Genomic DNA, 10,330 nt, shown 5'->3' with positions numbered 1-10,330 from the left:
CGCGGCAGGGCCGTGGCTGGTGAGAACATCCCCCCTGCCTGCGGGTCGGGCCCAGCGGTGCCCACCAGCAGGGCCAAGCTGGAGCTGACGCCTGCGCTCCTGGGCCAGCCCCAGCTTCCCCCGGTGGCCCACGGCCAGGCTGGGCCGCAGCCAGGCCCCACTGCCGGCTGCTCTGGCTGCGGGGGGAAGGTACGCGCCCCGCAGCTCCCCGGCCCAGGCGGCCGTGCATGTCCCCGCTGGGCAGAGCGGCTCAGGGCACGGCTCCTGCTGCGGGAACGGGAATCCGGCAGTGGCAGGGGAAGGAGGTTCCCACGGAGCAGCGAGGCCGGACGGCCCTGCCTGCTGCTGCTTCACGTCAGCGCCTGTGCAGACAGGCCCGGGCTCTGGGCAGGGGCACCACAGCCGTACTGCCAGCTGCGGCGGTGGCTGCTCCTGTCCCGCTGGCTGCTGGCAGTGCTGTCCCCTGTGCTGTCCCCTGTGCTGTCCCCTGCTGCCCAGGGCCGAAGGCGAAGGCTCTGGTGGGGCTCAATTAGGAGCATCTGCTCAGACAAAGTCCAGGGCCCAGCACAGGTCTCTCCAACAATGGTTCCCACTGCAATTTGCATTTATAAGAGTATTGCCATGGCAGCAGAAATTTGCATATTAATAGAAGCCAGTCCTAATTGTTGAGCTGCTCCTAATGTCTGGGAGCAGAAAGGAGCCTGCAGTGTTTTACCAAGCTGCGGCTGCGGGGGCCCTGCGTCCCAGCCCAGCTCCCTCGCCAGCCCCGCTCCGGGCAGCTCTCCTGGGACCTGAGCAGTCACCCACAGTGTGAGCTCAGGAGCGAAAGCCGGGGCTCCCGTCCTGCCTTCTGGGAGCCACCTGCGCAGGCCGGGCTGACCCTGCAGCCTCCGCACCTCCTGCATGCCCGGGATTGCCCACATCACCCTCCTGGTAGCCCAAGCCCTGGCCCTGCTGCCCGCGCTGGGGTGGCACAGCCGGTACCAGCTGAACGGTCCCGCCAGAGGCACCCCCAGCCCGGCCAGGCGTGGCTTGGCGTGGGGAGGCCCTGGGTCCCTGCCCTGTGTTACGAGCAGTGTGGAGCGGCCGGGGGCTCGCCAGGGAAGGGGGTCAGGGCTCCCTGTCCCTGAGATGAGGAGTCTCCCTTCTCCTCCTCAGCACAGGCTGCTCCCGGATCCCCATGGCAGGGGCAGGAGGCTCTGCTGCAGCCCAGCCCTGCTCGGCCCCCTCGGGCCGCAAGTCTCTCCAGCGCGTGGGCTGCCCTCCTCCTCTTCCTCCTCTTCCTCCTCCTCTGTGGCTCCCTCCTTCCCGCCGCTTCAGCCGGCGCCGGGCCGGGCCTTCGCCGCTGGATGGCACACGAGCCCCGGCGGAGAGGCCCGGGTGGTCCCGGGGGGCTGCGAAACCCCCGGCTGGTCCGGGCTGGGGATGCCGGGGAGCGCTCCGGGGTGCTGGGGGGTGCCGGGGGGTGTCGGGGGGTGCTGGGCTTCCGGCCCCGCAGCTCCGCTCCCTCCCCGCAGCCCTCGGGAGCGGCGGCAGCTCGGTGGGAGCGGGACTCTGAGCTTGGCCGGACACTACGTACCATCGGCCGCCCCTCCGCTCCTCGGGAGCACCCGGGGCTCTTCCCCACCGGGGCTCCCTCCAGATAAGGGCGAGCTCAGCCCCCTGCTCCTCGCAGCCTGGAAAATCCGGGGGGAGGTTATAAACCTGCCGGCCTTGACAAGCACAGGCTGAGCCCTTTATTTAATATCATCCTTCTTGCCAGCGAGGCAGGTGGGAGGCAGAGGGTGTCAGCCCGGTCAATAACTCGCTATAAAAACCCCTCTCTGCCCCGGCTCCCCGCCCAGCCCCTTCTCCACCTGCCCCTGTCGCCCTTTCAGCCCCCACTCTCCTGCTCCGGGGTCTCCTCTGTGTCCCCCCCGCACCGGGACGGCTCCTGCCAGCGCTGGGGGATGCCTGACGCTGAGCTGCTGGGACGGGGCAGCACCAGGCTACCCCGGCCGTGGCTCCCCTGTGTGTCAGCCTGCCCTGGCTTCGCCCCGGTGCCACCACCCCCTTGGCCGCTCTGCGGGTCCCCGGGGCCTGGGTGCCTCGGCTGTGCCCGGGAAGGTGAGCGGGCGGCCAGAGGAAGGGGCCGGGTGTTGCTCTGCCGCCCTTGGCCCCATTGTTCTCCTGCAGCTGCTGTGTCAACAGGAGTTGAGAGAGGAAACGGGGGCTAAGGAGATGCCAAGACCCCCGCTGCTAAAGGGACGATAAGGAGGGAGGGGGCAGTTACTGGCTTTCCAGGGGTGGCGGATGCAGCAGGGTCCCCCGCGGCGCAGCAGAGTGAGAGTGTTGTGTCCCCAGACCCTGCCGTGCTGCCCCGCGGGCGGCGGGAAGCCGCCGGGGATCCACGGGATGCTCAGGCAGTGCTTTACTTAGGCCAGACTTTGCAAAAGATGCAAGTGATTTGCCTGAGAGGCCTTGAAGAGGCCTGGCACTGGGGCGGGGAGGGACCCCACAGCCCCTCCCTCCCGATGGCATGGGGCTGCTCAAGGCTGGTCCAGGGGCTGGGGCCTGGCTGGGGTCCCGGGGGGGTTTGGTGGAGGGGCCCTGACTCCTCCAGCCCGTTCCCGGGGTGCTGCACCATCCCAGCCCCGAGGGGTGGGGTGCAAGTGGGCGACCCCATCCGTGTGTGCCCGTGGGCCCTGTGTTATCCAAAAAGCTGACCCGTGCCCAGTGTGCAATAACCCAATTGTAACACGCTCAGGAGAGAGACTGTATTTGCTCAGGCCCGGGTGCTCCGGGGACTGTTCCACAAATCAAGCACCGAATGGGAGGATGAATGCAAGGGATGGTCCGGCGCATTTTATGCCCATCCAGGAATCTAATTGGGACCCCAACAGAGATGAGGGAAAGCTGATGATAAAATGATATCAGCAATTAATATTATATGGAATTAAAAATGGAATTGCTCAGCCAAAGAACCTTGCCAAATTAACTGAAGTAATTCAAGGAAAATCAGAAGACCCCTCACCCGTGCCCAGGGCTGGCAGGAAGGGGCGAGCGCTGGGGGGCTGGGGGCACGCTGCCGTGCCGAGCTGCACCGGGATGCAGCAGGCAGCTACGCACCGGCTCCGGGAGCCGGGCACCGACCTTCCCGCGGGCACCCCGCCTGCAAACGGCCCTTCAGAGGGGTGGCAAAGTCCAAAGACCAGGAGCCACGGGCCTGGCCAGGGCTCACGGGTCTGGCTCGGAGCACGCACGGAGACACCCCACCACCACGGTCCCCTCCCCGTTCGGTTCGGTGGCTGCAGGAACACAACCCCGCGGCTGCTGACGTGCGGCGGCCCTGGAGCCGCCGTGCTCGTGTGCGCGCCCCCGCCACGTGCACGCCTGCACGTCCTCTCAAACACCCGTTGCTCGGCTGGGAGCCGGAGCCCAGCCCCGGCGCTGCCGGCCACCGGCGCTCCCACGGCACGAGCACCAGAGCCGGGCACCGGCGCCGCGTCCAGCGCTGCCAGCGCAGCCAGGAGACACAGAGCTGCGGTTTTGCAGTCGAGTCTGCTCGGGGTGTCATTCACGGCAGCGTCAGAAAGCAACAGCAAAAACCCCAAACACCCCTGCAGCCTTCGGGCTGCCCCCGCCCCAAGTCCACACCCTCCCGGTCACCAGGCGCTTCCCAGGAACACATCTCCTGATCTCCAGGCCAGTTTTTCCTGGGAAATCGCTGCAACACAATAGGATCTTCAGCTGGGGCAGCTGGGCAGACAGTGGCCAACACCTACAGCCCTTCCTCTCCCTCCCCCGCAGCAGTTTGTTTGTTCCTTCGACATTTATGGGTCAGCTGGAGTCAAGAGAGCTAATGAGCGGGAGCAGGGCCCCGGGCGCTTCCCAGGCCGCTATTGGTGGGACTGGGCAGGGGATGGCAACAGGGCTGGGGACTGGGGTGGGGACAGGTTGGCCTGGGGAAGGCTCGTGCAGCCGGGTGGGGTGACCCTGCATTCCAACAGCAGCGCAGGCCCAGTTTAGAGACTGTGAAATCGAGGGTTAACTGGCTCCCTAAAGTGGGTCTACGAGCAATAAATTAGGAACAGTTTAATATTTATCCCAGCGTAGAGACCAAATACTTTGATAAATTGAACAATAAAATAGATCTATTACTTTATAACCTTTAAGCTATATTTAAACTAAATGGAAATTAATCTTTTAAAAAATCTGACTTTATTCAGATTTACGTTTTCATCATCAGACCAGATCAAAGGATTTCCTGGGGAAGTCTATTTTAGGAACGGTTTTGGGACACACACCTGTGATGTTGCTCTATTTGGGGCACTCAGACTACGAGAGGGCAGCCACAGCTCTTCCTCGTCGCTACCCAGCATCGCTTCCCAGCATCGCTTCCAGCAATAGGAACCACCCTGCAGATCCGCCCTCCGGTGTGGAAAAGCGCCGGATCCAGGCAAGGAGACCGTGACCTTCCCAGCATCTCTGCAGGCACCGCGGCACTCACCCTGCCGGGGAGCCCGGTTCGAGGGAGGTGTCACGCCAAAGGCTCTGCAAAGCCACCAAGGGCCCTTGCTGCCGGCAGGCCCTGCCCAGAGGACGCAGGGACCGATCACGTTCAAGAACCGCGGCCGCGCGGCCGTGCGAGCACCGGGCCTTCGCCGGCCGCACCGCGGCAGCAGCCGCGTCCTGCCCAGCACCTCTGGCACCGCGGCCGCGGGAGCTGCCAGAGCCAGCGCGGGATCCAAAGAGCACGCCGACGTCAGAGCCAGGGCAAAGTCTGGCAGGACGCAGAGAGGTGTGAGCGGCAAAGCGCCGTCACATGTGCCCGATACACGTGACCGTGGCGCAGGACCAGCGCCTGGTGCTCTGCGCTGGCCCGGCCGCGTCCTGGCACCACGCACAGGCAGGAGGAGAGCGGGGCCGGGACAGGGATATCTCCCACCCTGCGTGGAGCAGCATCCCTTCCCCTGGCCGTCGGGTACCCAGGACAGGCTGCGCTGCACCGTGTGTCCCGAGACCATCCCGGCCGCGGGCGCTGCCCCGGGGTGACTGCGCCAGCCCGGGCCGGTGACGGGGAGCGGGGACGAGCGGGTGCGTGTGAGGGTGCCTGCACACCCCGGCCAGGCCATCGCCTCTCATGAGGCTTTGTCCGCACCATCACTAATAATATCAAGGTGTTCTGCCAAGTTCCTTCCAGCAAACCTATGACTTCATCCAAAGTGACAGGGGACCTGATTTATTATACTAACGAGCCGGCGATAAATAAACATGACCTGAGAGAATCCCAATCCCACAATTCCATTCTTGTTCGGCTCCTTGGGGGAGATGAAAGGTTTCCTGCAATTTCCCAGTGCTACCCAGAATCTCCCCTACTTGATCTGCCAAAGCTTTCTCCTGCTGTCGAGCCTGGCATTTGATTGAATTGACAGAAGCGGCTTATTAATTGTACTAATGAGGAGCTCAGCAATATGTAGCGGTGGAGAGAGTCCAGTGTGGCTAATAAAATGCTCAAAGCTGAGCAGAGCATAAGGTCACCGTGTTGCCAGGCTACTGGCTAAGCTGCCTGGAAAACGAATATGTGAACCAGTAGGTGACTCTGGGAAAAATATTGCTCCAGAACTCACATAATTAATAGGACAGTGATGCTTTATTTTCTTAGGAAGAATATACAGCAGAGAGGGTGTGAGCGCACAGGCTCGCGGCCGTCCCTGCTCTCGGGAGCAGGCAGGGGCTGAGTGGCTGTGGGTGCTGGGGCTGTGAGTGCCGGGGCTGTGGGTGCAGGTGCCGGGGCTGTGGGTGCCGGGGCTGTGGGTGCAGGTGCCAGGGCTGCAGGTGCTGGTGCCAGGGCTGTGGGTGCGGGCCCTTTCCCAGCAGCGTCGTTTGAGCAGGAGCAGCACGTTTGCTCCCGGGCCCAGGCCCGCAGGAGCCCTGAGCCAGGCTCTAGGAGAAGGCGCAAGGAAGGTGCCCGCGCCCTGACGGATTCGATGTGGCCCAAAGGGAGATTTCGGGTATCTGGTAACGATAAGGGAACTGTCCTGTGTTTGACCTGTGCTGGTTTCCCAAATACCACCGCAGGGAGAGATAAACAAGGCTGATCAGAGCTAACAGTAACCGTAAATTTGGCAAGGGGATGTTCTCGGGATCTCTGATCTCTTGAGACAGTAATTCCCGCTAGGAGTTTATCATACAGCCCCAAAGGGTTTATAGCAATAAACAGGAATGTTTTTGCTCCATCAGGAAGGAAAAAGGAAAAAAAAGGACAAATACTGATCTTAATCTCTTTTTTTGCAACCAGTTTTGGAGCCCCCATTCAAGTTCTCCAAATTGCGCCTCACCAGGAGAGCTCATTCTCATATCAAGACAGTTATCTGAGCGAAGCCCTGGAGCACAAGCCCTCTGGTTTGGAGTGAGGGCTCTGCCTAAAGCAAACACTGAAAAAAGCTCGTTAATCCTTCAGGCTCGTCTGGGACTTGGAGCCAGGGCACCGGGGGCTCCCGTGTAGCCCCTGCCCGGTGCCCGTGCTGTGTGTGAGGCTGCTGGCCTGCGAGCTCTGTCCAGGAGCACCAGTGGGGTCCCTGCACAGGGAGTCACCTGCAGGGATCTGGCCTGTCCCCCAGAAGGGAGCTGCAGGCCGCTGCGCCTGGGGCAGGACGTCCCTCCCGCTGCACCGCCGACAGGCGTGGCCGGTCGAGGGCTCGGTTTGCCTTTCCGAGAGCTGCGCCGGCAGCTGAACCACAGGAATAACGCTCAGACAACGCGGCGGAAGGGTGTCCGTACAAAATCCCCCGTGTTAGTGTCAGGGGAATGAAGCAATGTGACAGAAATGGCTTTGCCTGCGAACGGGATCGTGGAGGCTTTGTCCGTCTAAACAGAGAGGCCAGTGGGGCACCAGGGGATGGCCCTGGGAGCAGTCCCGGCCGTGCGGGGCCGGATCTGGCCCCGTTCCTGGCCCTGGGCTGGCTCCTGGGGGGTGCTGGTCACTGCCACCCCGTGTTCCCGGTGGTGGCTGGGCAGCTGGGGGGGCATCGCCTGCAGGGCGTTGGGGCGGGAGCTGGGGCGGAAGGGCAGGCGGGAGGCAGGGAGGAAGGGCAGGCGGGCTCCACGCCGGGCCTCACCCCCGGGGCTGCCGAACAATGGCAGGGAACGCGGCGGGGAGCTGGGGAAGTGTGGGGGGGGACGGCGGGACACGCTCCAGGCGCCTGTGCCCTGCTCTTGCCAGAGCCCAGCAGGCTCCCTCCTGCTGGCACTTACCCCCCAGCCATGGCCCATCCCTGGCCCCACGGGTCCCTGCCCCACGGCTCCCTGCCCCACGGCTCCCTGCCCCACAGCTCCCTGTCCCGCAGCTCCCTGCCCCACAGCTCCCTGCCCCACGACTCCCTGCCCCACAGCTCCCTGTCCCGCAGCTCCCTGCCCCACAGCTCCCTGCCCCACGGCTCCCTGCCCTCCGAGGCAGCCACCCAGCCCTTCCCTCCCAGCATTTTTATTTCCCTTCACTGGAGGGAAATGGATTTGAAGCTCAGGTTTCCAAGGTGGAAAAGCAATTTCTTCCCCTGCAAACTGCCCCTGTTCTGTTTTGTTTCCTGATCGCTGCGGACTCAGCTGGCACAGGCTGGGAGGCCGGGGCAGCTCGCAGGCACCACAGTGGCTTCTGCCAGCTCCCAGGGCCACCCCGGCGAGCGCGAGTCCCCCCAGCTCTGCCCATGCCTCCGTGGCTGCATGGCTGGGTGCGGGGGCCGGGTGCTTTCCAGGGGGGCTGCCGGCACCCCTGGGCTCAGCAAATGCAAACTGGGCGAGCCCGAAGCCGCAGCTGCAGAGCAGCCCCGGTGCGGAGCGCGATGGGCAGCGCTGGGTCTGGGGGCAGGGCCAGGCTGCGCCTTCGTGGGCTCCAGCATCCAGCCAAACAGACCCGGCTGGGACAGGACCTCGGCACGGCCTCAGCCCTGGCTCAGGTGGGACCCCGGGGGTTTTCAGATGGAAATGGGTGTTATGGATGCCCTGCTCGCCCTGGAGCTCCACGCCTGGGCATGGAGCCTCCCCGAGGCCTGTCAGGGATCCGCAGAGGTGCAGACCAGGCTCCAGACAGGCTGGTCCATGAGCTCTGCCCCGTGCGTGGGAGTTTCGGTTGCGTTCCCTCTGCAGCTGAGGTGAGATTCGAGGTTTCCTGGTGTGAGAGCCCGCTGTCCTGCTGCCTGGGGTCTCCCGGGCAGGGCGGACCACGCCGCAGCATCCTGCCCTCGCCCCCGCTCCACCGGCGCTGAGGATGCCGAGGGCCCCCTGCCAAGTTTCCTCTGCCTGGCTCCTCTCGCCAGCTTGAAATTCACTTGGGAAAAAAATACTTAGACTAACAAATAACAAACCCTGCCTGGTTTGGCAGCAGCGCTGGTGTCTGAGCACCTGCCAGGGCCAGGAGCAGCGCGGTGCCGGCAGCCGAGCGCGCCGAACTGGCCGCAGGGCATCGTGCGTGCCCTGGCACCGTTCCGGGGCCGGCAGTGCTGGCGTACCTGTGCCCCGGGCTTTATTCTCACAGAAGGGGATATGCTGGCTGCCGGGAGCAGCTGCTGGGACAAGGAAAATGCCCTGGAAAGCTGTTTGCAAACAACTGTGCTGCCGTGGGAGGAGGCCGGGTGTGTGCTGGGGCTCTCCGCATGGCCGGGTTCAACAGGGCGATGTTGCTCGCCTCTCCCACATTCCGTGGAGCTCCTGGCCGGCCAGACTGGCTCCCTCCCCGTCCCGGCCGGGCTGGCATCGCAGCCCGAGGCAGCCGAACACCAGCTCGGCCGGGCCCAGTGCTGCCAGGGCGGCGAGGGAGCGCGAGGCTGCCGGGCAGGGAGGTCAGCGTGGTGCTGGGGAGCGTGCAGCCGGGCGAGAAAACACAACAGAGCCTGGCAGAGGGTCGGGGCTCCTGCAGGGTAACGCGAACTTTGCTAATCTTAAATGACACCAAGGCAGAGAGGTGCAGGGGAGCGGAGGAGCCGAGCGAGCGGCTGCTGGAGGGGCAGGGTGCTGGGCTGCGGCCCCCCAGCCTCCCCGTGCCCGGGAAGGGGTGTCATGTGGAAGGGTAATTGGATCCCGGGATTTACTGAATGATACCGTGGATTATTTCACAGCCATCATGTCCCAGGGTAATCTTGTTACTCCACTACCCAGCCACGTGCACGCGCAGCCCCGGCGTGCCTGGTGACACGTGAGGACCCGCCCGGGACGTCCCTTTGCTGCGGCTTGGTCTGAGACCGGACGGTGGGGGGGTGGTTGGTTAGAGGGGGTGGCTGGTGCCACTGGGGCTGTCGGAGGCACGCAGGAGGCTGGGACGTGGCACCTCGGCTTTGTGGCAGGCACGGAACCCCCAGAGCCGTGAGGGGCCTTGGCAAGTGGCAGCGTGGCTGTTCCTGCCCCGGCAGCACCAGGACTGGGGTCTTGCCCCCCGGGACGGCCTCCCCAGAGCCGCCTGCCCACCTCGTGCCAGTGCGGGCTGGTTTTGGCAGAGCCCAGACCTGGAGAGGGAAAGGGCCCACCCTGGGAGAGCTGAGGCGTCCCGGGGAGCACAATCCGGGCATCCAGCGGTGGCAGAGAGATTCTGTGTGGGGCCTGGACGTGGGGTCCGTGGCTGCTGCTGGCCCTGTGGCAAATGTCTCCTGAGAGCCCAGAGCACGTGCCTCCCCCTCGGCTCCCCACAACACAGCTGGCTGCATTTTGGAGGCATAAAGGAGGCAAATCCCGCCTCTGAGGCAGTGAAAACACCGCTCACTCCCCCGAGGTGTGTAAGAATAGCAGATGAGCTCAGGCAGAAAAACAGCCGTGACCGCAGCTCCTGCCACAGCCGCAGCCCCGGGGAGATGGAGGTGACGGAGACCCTGCGGGGGGGCACACGGGGGGCTCGGCAGCGCTGCCGGGACCGGAGGGCGGCTGCGAGACCCCGGCCCACCGGGACTGCTGCCCGGGTCCCCCGGACCTGGAGGGTGGTAGGAAACCTCAGGATCCTCCTCCCTCGTCCCTCCGGTTTGAGACGGGGAAGTGGAAACCACAGGGCAGCGTCACCCGGCCCCATGAGAGCCGCTGCCGGCAGAGCCGAGGCACTGGGCACACGGTCTGTGTTTTACTGGGATTCATGATCCTTGGTGCTTGTGCCCCAATGGGCTTCCACCCAGAAAATAAGTATTTGTACCTGGCAGCAACAGGTTTAATCAGAACCAAGCTTTTATAGCAATTTTTAGTTTGTTTTTGTGTTTGTGCCCAGCTGAAACATTGAAATCTGAAACACTGCAGATGCAGCCAACTCTCCCACAGCAGCTTTGCAGCAGGTTAACTTTGGACTGGGATGATAACAAATTATCTGCTAAATACACAT

This window comes from Strix uralensis, chromosome 24, assembly GCF_047716275.1.
Source record: "Strix uralensis isolate ZFMK-TIS-50842 chromosome 24, bStrUra1, whole genome shotgun sequence".
NCBI lineage: Eukaryota > Metazoa > Chordata > Aves > Strigiformes > Strigidae > Strix > Strix uralensis.
The sequence above is the reverse complement of the archived record's forward strand: the minus strand, read 5'-3'. Positions refer to the sequence as shown.